The sequence below is a fragment of the Alligator mississippiensis genome, chromosome 2 (assembly GCF_030867095.1).
Source record: "Alligator mississippiensis isolate rAllMis1 chromosome 2, rAllMis1, whole genome shotgun sequence".
NCBI classification, from domain to species: Eukaryota; Metazoa; Chordata; order Crocodylia; family Alligatoridae; genus Alligator; species Alligator mississippiensis.
The window spans coordinates 128,507,513-128,527,892 of record NC_081825.1 but is presented as its reverse complement, the minus strand read 5'-3'; the positions used below and the strand labels follow the sequence as shown (position 1 = coordinate 128,527,892).

Below are 20,380 nucleotides of genomic sequence, written 5' to 3'. Positions count from 1 at the left end.
GGACAGAATCCACCTATTAGACTTGTTATACATTTCCAAGCACTAACTTTATAGATGGTTCCATAGATAGAAAATCACTTTTATCATGTGGCAAAGACTTTGGATGTGTGGCTGATCTACATTTATTGTGCAATTTACCAGCTAATTATGTGATAATTACTTTGCACCTGCAGCCAGTCTAAACTTATTGTGCTATTAACCAGTTAATTGCATAATATAGGTAACATGTAGATGGGGCCTTAGTACCATATAACCTCACCCCTACTCTGTTTCCTTGTCTCTGCCCCCGCTACATGTTTCCTATATTATGCAATGAACTGGTCAACCACACAATAAATTTAGACCAGGCACAGGTACAAAATAATTACCACACTATAAAAATAACTATTCAGCTATAGCAACAGCCAACTAGCTACGAAGTTAGGGTTTTTTGGTTTTTTTAATTTTGTTTCAAGGGCTAAATCAATTCTGAATTCTACTGGGCAAAGCCCAATAGTCAAGTTCCAAATTTGACTGACCAAAGCTCTATCGTTCAAGTCAATGTGGCTCTACCGGCAGGCAAACATCCTCTGTTTCACACACATCAATCTGGGGCTTCAGGTACTCCCCAAATCCATGGCAGGCATCCAGTGCCGGATTAAGACAATGCAGACATAGTCCTAAACTATGTCCAGTTTAAAAGGCCCCATATGATAAAAATAATCCAGTGTATGTATATTTTTGTCATATTAGAATGAAAATGTCCATACTTAGAGAGTCATTTTCCCATATCTCCTTTATTTACCAACTGATTATTAAAAAACTTGATATTGAGTCGGTTATTTTTTTCTTATTTAGAGGCACCTCATATTGTGAGGCTCTAAGATGTAGCTTAAGTAGCTTAAGGCTAAATCCGGCACTGCAGGCATCCTATGTGCAAGCCCCAGTCCCCACTAGAGTTTGGATGCCCCCTAGTCTTGCTTGATCCTAGCCAAAAGGCCGAGAGGAACAAGCCAGAGGGAAAGCTAGAATGCAGTCCCCCATTACCACAAAACTGTGGAGTCAGGTTTCACACAGTGGGGAAATTTGCAGGGGTCAGCCTGCCCAGAGTGCAAGGGACAGGACTCACCCTAGGAAACACAACTTATTGATCATGGTATCTTCCCTGCCAGGAAAATGTAACAAATCAATATCTGGTTTCTATCCAGCTTTCATCTGAACATGTAGCAGGGCCCAGAGATGAGAACTCTTTCCAAATTTGAGTGAGGCAGGAGGCATATGGGATGCACAAGGGACGGCTCATGTGCATACTTGGATTTTCTATCATTATTTAAAATTTACTATTATTTATTCATTCATTTGAATGACATTTCCCACACAGTTGTGTAAGACATTCACAAGCTCTACAAAATTTATTTCCTTTTTCTACCGTGCAGGGTACAAACTTGCAAATATTTAGGGTTACCCTTTCCAAAGTGAATGTGCCGACAAAATAGGTATGCTCTGGGCTCTGGCGTAATAATTTCAGTAGTGCTTCTCCTGCCCGCTGGTTGTGGAGTCATTTTAGCTATTTTTGTTCCTGTTTGTTTGTTTTTTTTATCAACTTGCTTCTCCACTATTCTATGCACACTAATGAATTTTCATTATTCCTGGTTTGTATGAGTATAAAGGGAGCTTAGCATTCAATGTATTACTACATGGCCTGATGGCAAGCTGGTGTTTTATGTGGGTTTTTTTCCTATGTCTCTTCCTGCTAATGTGGCATTTACCCATTGTGTTCTTTCCACTTAAACTGTATCTAATACCTAGCAGATAAAAAGCACTTTTCATGCTAAGACCTTTCAAACATTAAGGGCTAGCTTATGGAGGCCTGACTCTTTTGCTGGCAGTTACTTCTGTTAGTACTTTTAATGACCTCAGTAAGACTGTGTAACTGCATAACACGAATAACTACTGAGCCCTAGGGAGTAAATATTCCATAACCTGGGCTACACTGCTTAATGGAGCTGGTCAGATAATAAAGCGACCTGTGAATATCTTCACAAACATAAACAGCAAATTCAGTAGGTAGTTCTTTGTGGAGTCAGCTATTGTTTCTGCTATAATAAATGTTTAAACATTTCCAAGGCTTCATATTTTAATGTGAATGATTATTCATCAAAAAAGTTGTAGTAGCAGTGCGTTATTCATAATTTGTCATTTGTTGTTCTTTTTTTTTAAAGAAAAGAAAGATTCAGGTATTCAGAGGGGAGCAGAAATACTGTTGTGCAATTTTAAATAATCAGTAAGTCTTTAGACAGAGTAAATGTTTACAGTAGTAAGCAGTTAAATAAACCATAAACCAAAATCAGGAAATCATTGAGTCAGTAGGTATGAATAACACATATTTTCTTCAAAATGAGAATTGGGTCACCAGTTATTTGATAGCAATAAAAAGCTAAATTTGCAACAAACCTTTTCAATTAATAATGTAACCACATGAAAAAAAAATACTCAAACACTCCTGTGTGATAAATAAGTATTGTCTCAATTTTACACACAAGAATACTGAGAGTTAAGTGACTTGATTAAAGTCATTGAGTGAGGCACTGTTACAGCCAAGATCATGCCTGTGCCCCTCTCATGGCTATTTTCTGTTATAGTTTGTATTATACTATAAGTAGGTCCTGCCTCACTCCTGTTAGGGTGAAGTTCCCCCCTGAGATCTATACTGAAAATGGAAATTAATTTATGTTTCAGTACAGAAAAATGGCCCTTTTCCAGCTGTACTTATGCCCCAAGAAGCCATAAATTGCATGTCTTGATACAAGTTGGGAGGGCTTTTTGGCCAAAAAGAAGCATTCCTTTTTCATGCATGGCACTTCAGTTGTACATCCTTCATCCTGAACTGGGATGAAATTAAATATTATAAAACATATTCCATTCCAAAGAGAAATAACTTTTACCCCTTCAACCTCAGATGTTAAACCACTAACCCCAACTGGATGGACACCTTTATATAGCCACATATCTACCACTGTAAAATCCTCCAAGCAATCAGCAATACAGTTCACCATGTTCCTATTATTTCTTCTTTCAGATGTCCTCTCTCACACATCCCTCAGCTCTCCAAAAAAGTAAAAATAAACCTTTAACTTTCTGCTATCCAGGACACACAAGAATCATTATTGTACTATAGTCAAAAGCCAAAACACACCAAAGCAGCCCCTGACAACTTTTACATACTTAATACACCCTTCAATTGTCAACTACATTTCATAGATTTCATAGACATTAGGGCTGGAAGGGACCTCGGAAGATCATCGAGTCCAGCCCCCCGCCCAAAGGGCAGGAAGTCAGCTGGGGTCATAGGATCCCAGCAAGATAAGCATCCAGTTTCATCTTGATAAGCATCCAGTTTCATCTTGAAGCATCCAGTTTCATCTTGAAACATTGTCAGACATCCCCTGATATACTGGTAGATGAAATGCTGTCCCTGACTTTTCTACCTTCAGAAAAGACAGAAGGGAGTCTTGATGACTCCTCATGCATGTCTGCTCTTATATATCCTCAAACAGTGGGAAATATAATGTATGGTATAAGATTTAAAAAAATAAGTGTGCCCAGCTGTGATTTACGTGAGCCACATTTTTCTTTATCACAAACAGCTGATTCAGGAAGCGCTTGTCATATGAAGTGCTGTTTGTAAATGCTTGTGAAATGATTTGTCTGGAAAATGAGTAAAGATGGGGCAGACAGTTGAATCGTGTTTAGTTGCCCCACGCACATAGACTGTTGGTAAAATGGACAATTGTGTCTGTAGGCAAATGCATCTCAACAAGTAGCCATGTTTTTCTCTGTTTGCAAAGAAGCTGAAAACATCATGGTGGGTTTCCAGATGGAGTCACCTTCATTCATCTCCCTGTGCCTCAAGCTGCAAGGCTGTCTACATAACTGGTACCAGTTGGAGTATTTGGCTTAAGCATGTGAGCAACAGGGCAAATTAAGTAGGGTGTGACTATACCTACCATACGAGGAGCTAGTACGTATGAACACATCATCATGGTTATACAACTGTAATAAATGACTGATCCTTCCCTGATGAGAAAGAATTACGCTGGTATACTTTCCTCATTTAATTTATCAGATATTCCATAATGAATAACCATTAGTTTTGTGAGTTATTCACTCTTCTCTGAACATAACAAACTGGGGGACATTAAGCAAACAGAACTAAGCTATGACACTGGTCTTTTGCTTTATTTCCACAGGCTGCAGGGAGAATTCAAGACTTGCGTCTGTTCCCATGCCAGTGTGTCCTGTTCTTATTTTGGAGCCATGATTATGCCAGAGCTCAAAATGCATCTATTTGAAGCCACAGTTAAGATTGAAACCAGATTTCCATATTGCTTTTGAATATGCTTTTCATGAAGTGAAGGAACTGTTTTTTATTTTCCTAAAAATAAATACTATTTTCTACTTGTGTTTTATTGGTACAGTTATATTATTTTGGAATTGAAAAGGCTCACTGGATCCAAATAATCAAGCTCCTGCTGCTGGAGTAAGACAGATGATGGTTCACACAAGAGAGCAGTAATTCAACTGCCCACAGGCTACAACTAAAATTTAGATATTGCTGGTCAGAGTTAAGGAGAGATTCCATGAATATCCAGGTTAAAGAATACCTCAAGTGCCTGTTCTGTATTTGGTAACCAGAATACGGAAGTTTAAAATACAAACTGCTACATAGAGTAGGCTGTTATTTGTGCAGATTGATAAACCTGGTCAGATTTATAATAAACAAATTCAAGGAATATTAAAAAAAGAAGACGATTCTAAATAAGAGCTGCTGAGTTTCTGGTGCAACAACCAGAGGGAATAGTGTTTCCTGAAAGGAGGGAGTTGCTCTTACTACCTTTTTGGAAGATTCAAATCTCTAAATACCACATTTCAACAGACCTTGTATATGACCAGGCCAGAGGCACTTATACCAGATGCTATGGTTTGGTTTTCATGAGTCTGTGAAAATGTGGACAGTGTTTGCAGATAATGCATTTCCTTCATAGTGGCTAGCCGCTAGAGTAATTGGCTTTCTTTTTATGTCTACAGTATGTTTCAGTCTGGCTGACCAGTCCACAACTGGATAACTTTACCAGAGGTAACACTGACCTGTCATTAGAATCACCCAAGAATATGCCAATGGAAAATAAGCAATCACCTGTTGAAATTTGAGGGTTCACTAAGTTTAGAAAACATATTGTGCCTATGATCAAGAAATGTAGGAGATACTACTTAACTGACATAGTTACAGACACAACTATAAATTTAGGTCTCAGATTCTGCCTTGAGGTTCTGGTAACACATTCAGTGAGTAAAGCTTAAAAAGTTAATGTAGTTAAAAGCTCCAAGACCGAATTGTAGCCTTATATTGAACGTATATATTATCTGGAGTTGAATCGTATATCCATACTATTGCGTCCTCCACCGTTCTCCTTTCCTGCTAACTTCACACTTTCCCCTAGAGAGAATTTCTCCTTCCGCTCAGATGGCTCTAATAGGTTGAGTCACATGATACATAGCTGTGAAGTTCCTTAGCCCTACATCTGATGAATTATAATAACAGCACCTAATTCTCACACTCAACATTTTGGAGGAAAGGAGTGAGTATTTCAAAGGGAGGAAGCATGCTACACACGAGCTTTTCAACTGCAGTGTAAGTGGGAACATTCACTTCACAGTCTTGTCACAAAATACAAGCATGCCATCTCTGCGCCCCCCCCCCCCCAACCCTTTGTATATTTGGCAAAATAATTTCTTTTGCACATGGGACTGGATTCATTCCTGTGGGAGCAGAGAAATAAATTTTGCTTGCCTTGAACCTATCAAGCCAGCCACATGCAGCACTATCACTACTTTCTAACAGAGAAGAATAGCTCTAATAGAAATTCTGCCACCCTGAATGACCGTTTCCCAGGTGCATTTTTCTTTTCTCTTTTCACTTTTTGGGCTGCACCAGCTGGCTACAGGCCCAGCAGCATAACCCTGTGTAATTGAACAAGGATAACATACAATGTGGACATAAAATAAAAAAAAATCAACAGAACAAATCCAAGATAATAAGATCCCAATTCAGCAAGGTTTTTAGACATGCATGCAACTTTAAACACAAGGATTATTCCATTCAAGTCCATGGAGCAACTCATATGCTTAAACATTAGGGCTATGTGAAGCTTCAGTCCGATTCGATTTGGTGGAGATTAAGCCCAATTTGGTGGCCGAATCTCCAAATCCAGATCGAATCAGGAGACCCTTTAATCTCTCCGAACCTAATCAGAACCCTCCAAATCGATTCAGAGAGATTTGGAGATTCAGACATGGAGACAGCTTTAAATGTTTTTTCTACCTACCTCTAGGTAGCAGGGGCTCATGAGTTCTGTGATGCTGGGGCGCATGGAGTGTCCCACAGAAGTGCGGGGGACCCCCCAGCATGCTCAGCAGCAGACCCAGAAGTGGACCAGAATCACTTCCAGTGCACTTCCAGGTCTGCCGGGAAGCATGTGGGGGGCCCCTCCGTGCCCCCCCCCGGCTCAGCAACTGGTACCTCCTGGATCTAGTGGGGCACCCAGGATCCCCCTGTAGCTGATCACCAAGCCAGGGAGGCACCGGGGGCCCCTAACACACTCACCAGCAGACCTGGAAGTACTTCTGGTCCACTTCCAGGTTTGCTGCTGATCACATGGAGAGCCCCCCGCACTCCTGTGTGATGCTCCATCTGCCCCAGCATTGCAGCTATCACAGGTCACGCCTGCTACCTCAAGGTACATAGAAAAACTTTTAAAGCTGTGTCTATGTCCAAATCACTGATTCACCGAATCAGCATTTAAATCTTCAGATTCAGATTCAGCCGGATCGAATCAGAAAAGTGATCCGAATCAACTAATCGAATCACTGTCCCCAATTCAGGCCAAATCTAAACTGAACAGGGCCCGCTTCACACACCCTTATTAAGCATATATACATGCCGACATGCCTTGCTGAATCAAGACCTAGTTTGGCTTCCCTATGTATTTTATGTCCCAAATCAGGTTCTAGATAAACATTTATACTTTTAAGTAAACAAAATGTGATTAGGAAACCTGAATCCAGTACTTTAGTTCTATACTTCACTTAATGGCCCCTATCATTCTACTATACAGTGCTAGCTGCTCACGCCATGTACTTACACAGTGTATAATGACCACATAGTATAAAGCTTGCCAAACCAACTGCACTGCTTCAGAAAATATAGCTAGCAAAAGCTTGCACTTTTAACTGCCCAAATTGATTGTGTTCTGTCACTGAAATTGAATGTAAACATTTATATTAAAGTATGGTGTACATGATACAGTAGATTAATATACTTAGCAGATGGATAGCAGTTGTGATTTACTACTGAGATATATACATTTCACATCTACTGTACAAACACATAATATATTTGAATATTGAAGTCAGACTTATCTTCAGACTTGGAGGCAATTGGGTCACATGAGCATAGGAATGAGTTTATTAGTTCTATAACCATAGAGGTATTTTGGCAAACTTGATAAAATGTGCATCTGGATTTTAATATATTTTACAGGATTTCCTTTTCCCACATAATGAAACCAGCTCTCCTAAACCTATGAACTGACTGAAACAAGATAAGATCCACAATCATTTTTACTCAAGTTCACAAATGAAAAAGAGATCCAGTCTTTATTTCTATTTGTCTCATAGAACACTTCACAACAGAAAAAAGTCTCCTGTGTTTCACATAGAGTCAAATATTCACTTAACACCTAGCTTTGTAGCTAACTTGTGAAATTGAGTTTTTAGACTTTTTGATCTGTCTGGTATAGAGTCATTAAGCATTTCTGTACGAAAGAACAACTATATGCTTTCTAAAATTTTATTTTAAAGTAGTGGAAAAGAAAATGGAACAAAAAGTGGTTTACTTTATAGAACCCAGCATGTGTGCCATATCAGCAGGAAATTATACTAACTCAGATGATAACTCTGCTGATGCCTTTGCACGTAGGCAGAGCTGCTAGAAATCAAAAGCTTCGGACACAGAAAATAAAATGTCACCATTTTATCTATTTATTAGATGGAATTTGAAAAAAGTAAGGGAGCCAGTTACATGGGAATTTTCCTCCATTTGACAAGGTGGAGGGCATTTGCTTTAACTGGGTTCCAGGCACTCCAGATTAATAAATAATTTGAAATAAAATATCTTCCTACAATATTTCTAAATTCAGCTGTCAGGTTTCTCTAATACTAGTACTACCTCCATACATGTATAGGGCCTCATATTCCTCTCCCTCTGACCAAATTACTGAAAAGAAAGCAACCAGTGAATATCCCTATCAAAATGTCCAGCATTCTTAGTCTCAGGCATTTACAAATTCCCCTCTTGTCAACATTAGTGATCTCTCTGTCCTTGTTATATTGCTAGATCTGCAGAAGACAGACTGTAATTGGCTCTGCCACTATTGGTTTGATAGATTTTATTTTTCCAGTCTATTCTAGATCCTTTCATTATTTCATTGGGGTCTGGGTAAAAATGGCCCCACGCCTGACTGCTACGTAATCGCATTTGAGAAAGAAGATAATGTTGTTAAAATTCCCCTGCCCAACTATCAGTGTGTAACTAAGCAGTTGCCATGTGAGAGGAAATGTTATAGCTTCACCTAGTTTCGTTTTAGGTTTGACTGTCTGGATCTCAACAAGTCTGTGACAGAGGAAAGATTATGATGAATGGCAGAATGCTAAGCTACCATGATATACTTTAATTTTTCCCCTAAACTATTCCTGAGATATTGGCCCAATTCCCTACTTCTGTATAAGAACCAAAGTTTTTTCTGGTCTTGCATAAAGTAGGCCTTAGAAAGAAGAAGAACCATTGGCCACAAGGGATTGGATCCTATGAAACCATTGGGAGTTTGCCCATTGCAGGAGGAAGGGTTAAACAAGGATAAGCTACCCTGATGTGAAACAGGTTGCTTTTGGATTCCTCACAGACTGCAGTTTCACAAATTTCATAGATTTGAGTGTTGCTATCAATATTTTTCCCTTCTAGAGTTCTTCCACATTAACCCAATCACAGGCATTGATCTACAAGAGCAATTCCTTAAAATATAATCTCCAAAAACTATCCCTTTAATAATCTATGATTCAGATGAAGAACATGAATAAAATCCTCTGACAGATAGTGGCTTTGTTCCTACAAGTTTTCAAAAGTATCCCAGGATTGTTTTTAGATCCAGGAAAGCACATAAGAAGGAATTTGCTGTTGAATGACCAGATCAAGTGTGCTATTCTAAGCAATCTAAAATAGTTCCTTCTTATGGTATATATGTAGTAAATATGATACAGTATAGAAAACCAAGTAGGTTCTCAGCCAAGTTCCAGGAAGGGCAAGTGAGTGTCTAACACAAAATACTGAGTTCAAGACTGGGCTTCTCTGATTTAATCAATGGAACCAGGAAGTCATTAAATTTTGTTAGCCTCACTTGAACATGTAAAGGAAAATGTGAGTCAGAAAAAGCTATTTCTATACTGCTACCCAGGGCTCCCAGCTAATTCAAATCCACAAACCCTCTTCATAAAGCTTTTCAGCTTACCCTTATATCTCTCTAGGAACAAGCTTTTAGTCCTCTCTGCCCTGCAGTGTGTTCAGAACTCACCCCAGCACTGCAAGCTGGGGTTTAGAAAGAGTTCTGCACAGAGCAACAGAAATGAGACGAGACTTATAAGGACAAGCTGAAAAAACAGTTAGTTAGCTTTGAGAAGGAAAGACTGATGGGGGGGATTTGATAACAGTCATTAAATACCTGAAGGGTGATTATAGAAAGGATGAAGATGGGCTTTTCTCTGTGGCTGTAGGGGACAGGACAAGAAGCAATGGCCACAAGCTGCAGTAGAGGAAATTTAGGCTGGAAAATAGGAGAAACGTTCTGACTATGAGAGTGGTCAGACATTGGAAGAGGCTATTTAGAGAACTTGTGGGATTTCCATCCTTGGAAACTGTCAAAAGCAGGTTAGATAGACACTTGGCTGGGATGGTTTAGTTGAGGATGATCCTGCCTTAACCAAGAGTTTGGACTAGATGACCTTATGAGGTCTCTTGCACCCCTACTTTCCTTTGATCCTAAGCCACACACACAGCAGGTCTCCAAAGAGCAATCCCACAATTTCCTGTACCTGGCCATTCTGCACTCTATTCCATGTCTCTACTGCAGACCTCCTGGTCAGTATCCAGAGATGGACACTAGGTTTCCTCAGGCCAAGATGGCACAGGTTCTCTGCAGGTATCCTGTGCCTTCCATTGCACAGGGTAAGGGAAGAGGATAAAGAAATGGCCCAGGGCTTGGTCGGTGTCTGGGGCCAGGGCCAAATCTTCCACCTTCAGACCCTACAGAGGCTCCTATGCAATGCCAGTAACCAGGTGGTATAGTGCCTGATCACCCACACATTCTTCCACTGCCTCTGAGGGTTCTACCTGAGAGGTCTCTCAAAGCATGGTCCAAGGAGTTACTGGCTTTCTACCAGTACCTCCTCAGGGTCTGGAGGCTGGTCTCCTCCTTCAGGTCCCCAGAAGGAGTTAGCTAGGGCACTGACCTCCTAGCCAAGCCCCTGATAAAAAGCCTACAGTGAGTGGTGCAGGCAATGGAGATGTCTCAGGTGTGCCAGAGGATAATCTTGGCCTTTAACAGGCTGGGGTGGGTGAATCCCTTTGCACTGGCCTGGTATACTGTATGTGTCCTGACCCTTAATCCAGAAGGTCAATGCCACCAATTTGCTCACTGCCCATGCCTATATCAAAGAGGTCCTGTTCAAGGGCAGTTCTTGCCTACCGACATCCTTCAGCCCTCTAGACCTTGCTGTGGGGCCTTTGCCTCAAGAGAACCCATGGCACTCTGCACACCAGCTCAGCAGGCTAGGAGATATCAAGCTGATCCATTTCTGCAAAGCCCACCACCTCCAGCTTTACACGCTCATGTTCCACACGCTCCATCATCTCAGCCTCATGTCCCTTCCAGACATTGGCAATGTATAGGGGGTGTACGCAGGTGCACGGGCACCCCCTGAGATTGGCCACCACCAATGCTGCCCTCGGTGCCTGTGATCAGTTGCCGATCACCAACCCCCGCTCCCCCACTGCCGATATCACCGGCGGCATCTGCAGGCAGCCGCTGATCATCAACCCCCTGCAACACCGACACCGCTATGGCCACCTGTGAGAGCTCGCCAGTCACCACTGCCACACCCCCACCACCGACACTGCCACTGCCATTCCCCCCCAGCCTGCCACTGCCACCGCCATGCCCCCCCAGCCTGCCTGCCACTGCCACCACCATGCCCCCCCCAGCCTCGGGAGGCACATGACATTCATGCTCCCAGACACCAAGTGGTGGGACACCTTCAGGGAGGATGAGCATATCTCACAAAGCAGCCCGTATTCCACCCTAATCCCCAAGGCCTGGGCCCTTCACTTCCATTTACATAACAAATAGGCCTGTCTCTACTGCCTTGTAATTAAAGCTGTAGAAAAAAAACCAGAACACATAATAGGCAGATTGATTCCTAGAAGGGTTCTTCTGATAAATGGGAAGTGGAGCTCTCCTAGGAGTCAAGTCTATCCACTACTTGTCTCTCTTGTGGTGTTTGGGTGCAGCCGGCACAAAGTACGTGGGTGGTACACATAAACCAGACCGACTGAGAGTAACTCTTAGGGCTGACCCTAAATAGCAGGGTAGATATACTTTTAAGAGTATATAGCTAAAGCATCCAAATTGTCACCCGATGGAATGGGTTGCTACTGTGACCTTTGGGTTTGTCTGGTTTCTTTCTAACCTGTTTCAATCTCTGAAGGCTAGAATTATTTCCCTAAAGTAGTGGTTTTCCACTGTGTCCCATGCAATGCTGGGGTTCCACAATAGGTCACAAAGAGATTGAAGGTAATGGCAGAGTAGACTGGGAGACAATGCACTGCCACTGTGTGGCCAGGTTGCCTGGCTCTGTGTCAGTTTATATGGCTCATGAAGCCAGGGATAGTATAGAAGAGCAAAGAGAGTGGGAGGAGGAAAATCTATGCTCGTTCCCTTGCCCTTAGTATCTGGAAGTCAAACAGCCCCAACAGTAAAGGGGCAGGCCACAGGAGCATTGAAACAGGGCAACTGCAGAGTCAGCTCAGAGGCAGCAAACAGAAGAAGCCCCTAGACAGGTCTGGGAGCATGGAAAGAACTAAAACCTTCATAGAAAGGACTCGACCTGGTACTGGCTACTGGGGATGACCTAGTCGGCGACCTAGTGATCGATGGGAAGCTGGGTGACAGTGACCATGAGCTGATCACCTTCACCATCCGCCAAAAAGCTGGCAAGTCAGTCAGCAACACGGAAGTCCTTGACTTCAGGAAAGCCGACTTTGACAAGCTCAGGAGGCTTGTCAGTGAGGCCCTAAGGGACCATGACCACGGAGAAAGGGGAGTTCAAGAAGAGTGGTTGCTCCTCAAGGGAGAGATCCTCAATGCACAAACTAAGTCTATTCCATCTCGGAGGAAAGACAGCAAGAGGGCACAGCAGCCCCCCTGGCTCTCCAGGGACCTAGCAGACCTCCTGAGGCTAAAAAGAAAGGCCTACAAAGGATGGAGGATGGGAGTCACCTCCAAGGAGGATTATTCTGCACTGGTCCGGTCCTGTAGAGAGCAGACCAGGAAAGCCAAGGCTGCAACTGAACTCCAACTAGCTTTGAGCATCAAGGACAATAAAAAGTCCTTTTTCAGATATGTGGGGAGCCGGAGGAAAAGCAGGGGCAACGTTGGACCCCTGCTGAACCAGATGGGGCAACTGACAACTGACTCCCAGGAAAAAGCCAACCTATTAAATAGGTACTTTGCATCGGTCTTTCATCAGTCCCATGGGACGCCCATGCCCGCTACAGGACAGGGAAGTCCGGGTGAGGGTGATCCCCTGCCCTCCATTGATGCTGACTTTGTGAAGGAACATCTTGAGAAGCTGGATACCTTCGAGTCAGCCGGCCCTGACAATCTTCACCCCAGCGTACTCAAGGAGCTGACGAGCATCATAGCCCAGCCTCTAGCGCAGATCTTTGAAAACTCTTGGCGCTCTGGTGTAGTGCCCGAAGACTGGAAGAAGGCCAATGTGGTGCCTATCTTCAAGAAAGGGAGGAAAGTGGATCCGGCTAACTATAGGCCCATTAGCCTGACTTCTATCCCAGGGAAGATCTTAGAAAAGTTTATTAAAGAGGCCATCCTTAATGGACTGGCCGACGCCAACATCTTAAGGGATAGCCAGCATGGGTTTGTTGCGGGTAGGTCTTGCTTGACCTATCTCATTTCCTTCTACGACCAGGTGACCTAGCACCTGGACAAGGGAGAAGAGATTGATGTCATATAACTTGACTTCAAAAAAGCCTTTGACCTGGTTTCCCATGATCGTCTCTTGGAGAAACTGGCCAATTGTTGCCTTGGGTCCTCCACGATCCACTGGCTGGAAAATTGGCTCCGGGGTCAGACCCAGAGGGTAGTAATTGATGGAAGTCACTCATCATGGTGTCCTGTGACCAGTGGGGTCCCCCAAGGCTCTGTCCTTGGACCCATACTGTTCAACATCTTCATTAATGATGTGGACACTGGAGTCAGAAGCAGACTGGCCAAGTTCGCTGATGACACCAAACTTTGGGGAAAAGCATCCACACCAGAAGACAGGCAGGTAATCCAGGCTGACCTGGACAGGCTCAGCAAGTGGGCGGACGAGAATCTGATGGTGTTCAACGCCGATAAATCCAAGGTTCTCCACCTTGGGAAGAAAAACCCACAGCATCTTTATAGGCTTGTCAGTGCTATGTTGGCTAGCACTATGTAAGAAAGAGATTTGAGGGTCATCATTGACCACAAGATGAACATGAGCCTGCAGTGCGATGCTGTGGCTAGTAAAGCAAACAAAACGCTGGCTTGCATCCATAGATGCTTCTCAAGCAAATCCCGGGACGTCATTCTCCCCTTGTACTCGGCCTTAGTGAGGCCGCAGCTGGAGTACTACGTCCAGTTTTGGGCTCCACAATTCAAAATGATGTGGAGAAGCTGGAGAGAGTCCAGAGAAGAGCCACGCACATGATCAGAGGTCAGGGAAGCAGACCCTACGATGACAGGCTGAGAGCCCTGGGGCTCTTTAGCCTGGAAAAGCGCAGGCTCAGGGGTGATCTGATGGCCACCTATAAGTTTATCAGGGGTGACCACCAGTATCTGGGGAAACGTTTGTTCACCAGAGCGCCCCAAGGGATGACGACTAGGTCGAATGGTCACAAACTACTACAAGACCGTTTCAGGCTGGACATAAGGGAGAATTTCTTTACTGTCCGAGCCCCCAAGGTCTGGAACAGCCTGCCACAGGAGGTGGTTCAAGCGCCTACATTGAACACCTTCAAGAGCAAACTGGATGCTCATCTTGCTGGGATCCTATGAACCCAGCTGACTTCCTGCCCTTTGGGCAGGGGGCTGGACTCAATGATCTTCCAAGGTCCCTTCCAGCCCTAATGTCTATGAAAAATCTATGAAATCCTTACCTGCCGAGAGCTCTCAAGTGGAGGGGAGAAGCATCTCAGCAGGAAAAGCCTATATTGCAGGGAGCCCCATGAGAACACAGAGACACTTTGGTCTCCTTAAGGTTCCCAGTAGGAAACAGAGCCCCTGGAAGGGGAAGGCCCTATTTAGAAACACTAGGATAGGGCTGAACCAGCCCAGGCTGTTTATAACCTCTGGGGAGGAGTCACTTGATGTTAACTCAGCCCAGGTGTCTCCCCTCAATACAGATGAGCCTGAGCTGGGGCCCAAAAAATCCAGCATTCATAGGCTAGGAGTGCAGGGCAGATAGCCCAGCAGGACACAAGCAGTAGTAAGAGCGGAAAACCTGTATGGGAGGGGAGGCTAGGGTTGAGGAATATCCTGGGCCATATTTTTGCATTTTTGTTTCTAATGGACTGCAGAGGCTTCCTGGGAGTCATCCAGGAAGGTACTGAGAGCTGCTCCTAGCTGTGACACCTTAACAGCAGGAGCCTGTACTTAGACCCAGAGGACTATGGTGGGGGTGCTGGGGTTGGAGGAGACCCCTGTGAGGCTCTGTTACAGGCAATAACTGATTAGTTTTGGAATATTGAACACAGCCCTGATGGCAGAGCCAGTTTTTCCTTCTCGGGGAGAGAATTCTCCAATTATTGTTACCATCAAGTCATGGCAGGTGAGTGCCCCAAGGAGGTAGTGTACCCCTTTAGAGGCGTGTGGTGCTGGTCAAGCTATAGACAAAGGGACTTCTCCACAGGTAGGAGTTCCATAGCAAAAGAAGTTATATAAAGGAGTTCTGTGACTAGGAAGTCTGAAAACCAGCACCCTAAAGAGGGTCAACAACTTATTTTGCTAGCCTACTGAAGGCTTAATCAACAGTTTGAAGAAGTAAAATTTAAAAATGAGCCCTAGGAAATTTATCTGAAGAGGGCTTAGGGAAATCCATCCTAGCCTTAATCTTTGCTCGGAGCCCAATCTTTGCTTTGAGTTTACCAGGAGAATGGGCAGGGCAGAGCACATTCCCCAGAACAAAGGCACCTCTGTGAGAGTACCATAAGTAAATGAATCTTCTACACTCTTCAACTCAAGAGAGAAGTCTGCATGGGGATGGTGACCTTGATATTAAGAATCTGTTCTACCCAACCCATGAAAGAGACCGTAAGTGCTCCTACTTTAAGTTCCTACAGGGACAGAGGGAGAAGTGTTAAAATATTTGTGATAATAATAGAATTTTAGCATCAAGAAAATTGAGGCACTAATATTGGATAATGGCTATTGAAGTCATAGTACTAAAAGGAAAACTAGTAAAATGCTGTTAATCTGCTCACTAACAGAGAACATGTTAGCGGAGCCCTGTGCCATTCTGGAATCCTGCGGGTAAAGAATGTGTATTGATATTTTTTTCTTTCTGCAAGAACAGAGAGAAAGTAGGCCAGTCAGGAAAAATTAGCCATTTCAAGAATCCATGGATCTATAGGAGATTACATAAAGGCTCATATAAGCAAGCATAATGTAATTCCCATGTTTGCTTGGGAATATGGGCCTCAGCATTTTGCCTGCATCATCCTGACCCCATGGGCCCCCAGCTGTCAAAACCTTTACTGCATCTTTCAGAAACACAGATTCCCTAAATTCCTGACATAGAGTTAACTGTCTCATGCTTCAGAGTACTTCTGTTATTTGTAATGAGGAATAAGTGAAAGTCAAGCACTTGAGTTTTCCCTGTGAGCCTTCCCTCTCTGCAAGCTTAAGCTTGTGATGCTGATTGTCAGATGGAGTAGTTCACTGTAAGTAAGAAAAGTTACTGTCACAGTTCATTCATGCAGTGCCATCTAAAGTACTCTCAGGGAGGGCAGCAAGGACAAAGCAAGGTGGACCTAAGCTGCTGAATACTTTCTTGACATGTGTCGCTTCTATCTCAGACCCTTCATTCAGTTCACCTCATTGTAGGATTTAGGCCATAGCAGCAAGTGGCCCTACATAGGTGAGGGTCAGAAAGTAGGTTGGGGGCCACGGTTAGGAAAGAATGAAGGGATTTGGTGCAAAGAGCGTGGAAGAACAGCAGGGAAACTGTCAGACTACTTGGTAACTGTGTGTGACTCTCTCTGACCCTGGAGAATCTGGGAGAAGGAAAAACAGAATTTGAGAAAGGAAGTGCTTCACCAGTTACAAAAGGGACTGGGATTCTGTAGATCTTAAAAACTTAGAAGAATAGCTTTTCTCTATAAGAGGGAGACTAGCAGTTAGTCTCTAGGATGTTTGTGGCCAGGCACATTGTGAAAGACTTACCCAAGGCATGAAAGAGTATATCCCAAAAAAAGAGCTTTGCTGTGAGGTGGTGGAAACTATGAGCACGGCCTCAGGCACAGTCCCAGGCCTGGGCAAGGGATGTTGCTGGACAAAATCTGCCCTTGGGATCGACATTCACAAGTGGGATGCAGCAACATTTTTTTTACTTATTTTCTCCCTTTTATGGAAATGCAGTTGTGAGGCAGCCCACAGGGTGCACAACAGTTGGGAGTGGGCTATGATGTCTTCAATGAACTGTCCTCTGTAATACAAAGGGAGAAAAAGTAGCATCAGGAAAAGGTATACCACTGGTGGAGGAACATAGAGCTGTGCATGCAAATATAAAATTGCTGTGTGGAGTGAGGACGGTTTAAGTAGGGTTAGTTTCTTACTGTTCTAATGGGAGCTTTCCTTAGGATAAAGGGCCCTGCTATGTTGAGGTGAGTCCTGTAGGGTGCAAGGTCTGGCACTTATTCACAGTTTTCAATCCTGCTTCATGTGCAGCATGAATACATAAGCATGCACAGGGCTACTTAGTATGCACAATAGGCTGCTCTCTGGCTGGGTAGATATGTGGCTCCATATGCGCCTGCCATCAGTGAGCATAATTCATGAAATTGTACCTGGTGGGAAAACCCTTGAGTAGGGCATGTGTTAGATGCCAGAGGAGGAAGAGGACCGCTCCATTATTTTTCTGTAGTCAGATAAGGAGTGAAAACAGAGCTGGCATTCTATGGGGGATGCCTAGCGGTTGAGAACCACTGGGCTAGGATATTCATCCAAGAAGTGGAAAACCCAGATTCTAAAACAATATGGAGGTTTTATACACAAAGGAGGTTTGAACCTGGTTGGGTTATTTAGAGCTGATCCAGCCTTAAGCAGGATCTTGAACTCTCCTACAAGCCTATATCTCTTTGAGCTCCTAAACACAGTGCTCCAGCCACAACTTAAGTATTATCCAGTCTCTTCTCCACCCTCTTTTTGAAGCTGGCCCTCTGGGCTGTCAGGAGTCAGGGCAGCAAGCAGACAGACAAACCCCTAGCTGGCTCTGATTGCCTGGGTGGGACTGCTGTCAGCAGCCTGAGTGCCTCCAGCTGGCTCCTGTTCAAGGTCTTGGGTGCGACTACTGCATATTAGTAGTAGCCCTTGCAGTGCTGCTCTGTGGCTTCTTAATTAAGTTGAATTATTTTTCTCTCTTCTTTCTGGTCTAGTGCTAAATATGCTTGATTCCTGGCTTCTAGCTTCCTAATCCTAGTCCTTGATTCTCTGCTCCTGGCTTCCCTTGCCCTTCTCCAAACCTTTGCCAAGTTTCTAGTCTCCAGCTTCTGCCTACAACCCTACGTAGCACCTGGTGCCTGTACTTCCAGCTTGTGACCTCTGGCTCTGGACTTCCCGGGATTGTGTCCTGACCCTTGAACCTTCACCTCCCACATCTTGGTTGTGCCTGTGGCATGTGTCGCCTAGACAGGGAGGTATGTAGGGCCAGGAAGAGGAAAGCAAGCAAGGCTCAGTGAAACAGGTGCAGTCCCTGGAACACGGTAAGCTCTAGTTTCTAGACTGCCTTGCTCCTAATGGGGCACAAACTTCCCTGCTAGCCTTTGTCCTTTTTGTCCAATAAATAGTAAATGCAAAGTGTAATGTCTTGGTTACAAGAGGACAGCTGAAAAGGGACCTGGGTAATGCCTGACCTGTAACCTAGGAATTTAGAGTTATGTAGGTTCAAATATCCTCTGGGTGGATGGATAGGGGGAAGAGTAGGGATACTAGAACCTGGGTCTCCTGTTTCTGAGGTAAGCACCCTAACCAAGAAGCTAGCGCCCTATGCCCAATAGACCAGATCTGGTCCATGGAGCCATTTGATCCAGCCTGTGGATGTGGAGCATCAGCAGCCAGATTGACCCAGTTTGGGTCATAGGCATACTGATGCATGGCAGCTAGGACCCACCACTACCACTGCTGTTCCCTGTCATTGTGGGGAAAATTGCTGTCTGTGGACACCTTCCCCATATTGATGTGGGGGAAAAGTGGTGTTGGCAGGTGCTCTTCTTGTGCTGTCACTCAGGACAGCAATGGCAGTGGCTAGATCCTAGCAGCCACTCACCACAGGCTAGGACAGTCCCACCCACAAACTGGAAAAAATTGCCATCCCCTGCCCTAACCAGTAGGATATTAAAATAAGCCATGAGAAGGTCCTCCTTGTTTTTGTCAGGACAGAATTATTTTACTTGTGCTTAGGAATGTATATACATAGCCATGTACCTGCTTGTCCAGAATACCGCCGGTTGCGTATGCTCAGGAACCATGTGAACGCTAACATTTCCACACTGCACATCGAACAGGATTGCAAACTGTGCATAAGGGCCAAAACTGACAGTTGTGCAGCAGCTGGATAACTGTCGTTTGGACACACAAAATGAAACAGGATTTGGTGTATGGTGGGGCAGGGGAAGGGGAAGGGTTGTATTTTTAAAATTCTCTGACCTAAGGCTAATCTGGTTCTCCACTGCCTCTGCTTGTACGTACTCTCTGGGTCTCCTGGGATGTAAAATGTTTGAAGAGTTTTAATGAAAGATGTCAGCATCAGCTGGGAAGCATCTGATCAGTCACAGGTGGGGACCTTACTGGACCACCCCTTGACATTTTATCTGTTTATACAGCAAGGTAAAAATGATACCCAGGCATCATTTTTTCCATGAAATTCAGTCACAGCTGGGATGAAATACAGCAAATGTCGAGCACAGCAGGTTTTACAGGCAGGGAAAAAAATCCTTCTCCAGTGGAAACTACATGGTAAAATGAGGCAGAATATAATTATATGCAATTGAATTTTTTTCAGGATCCTACAATATACATGCTTATACTTTGCTAAATGTGACATGGATCCATCAATGCTTGGGATGGCAGCAGTTTGCCTCACAAATATATAACACTTGTAGTACCCTCTAATATCTGGGTGGCAGACCAATTGATTCATTCAGAGGGAAGAAAGTTACTTTTAGGGAGCCCACAAAAGGGTTCCTGGGAAGTTCCTCATCCTAATACTACTAGAGACAGACCGTAGTTAATTTGCAAAATGTGACAGACTGCCAACCTATGGGCTGTGGCTTTAGGCAATGACACATTAATCTCTAGAATGTAACAAATACTTAGAAGTTACCAAGATTAGGGCATACCGGTAGTATCATTCAACAAAAGGGCCATAAAATTGGGCCATAAGGTGGGAACCCATTTTTTCTGGCAGTTCTCAAATATTTTGTTGCCAAAGTTTCATCAGCTGTACTATATGGTTTACTTATTTGAGGCTCCCTTAATGCATCTGTTCTGGAAATAATTTTTTGGGTGGTTTACCCACAGGAGTACCAGACCATATGCTTAAAATAAAATGTGTTTTTTTTAACATTAGAGCATGCCTGTATATGATTATATATTATAAAAAAAACCCTACATCTTCTCCTCAGTCTGTGTTTATAGGAAGAGGGAAAGCTTTATTTACTTACGAAAGAGGTATCCATTGAAGAATCCTGGATCAA

The 20,380-nt window shown here is 43.7% G+C and overlaps 1 non-coding gene across 1 annotated transcript; it reads right to left on the bottom strand.

The window, feature by feature from the left end:
* Window positions 1-994: 994 nt before the first annotated feature.
* LOC132248960 (U1 spliceosomal RNA) lies at window positions 995-1,159 on the bottom strand. The gene has a single exon (XR_009460429.1). It is a non-coding gene; the product is annotated as a U1 spliceosomal RNA (small nuclear RNA).
* Window positions 1,160-20,380: the final 19,221 nt, after the last annotated feature.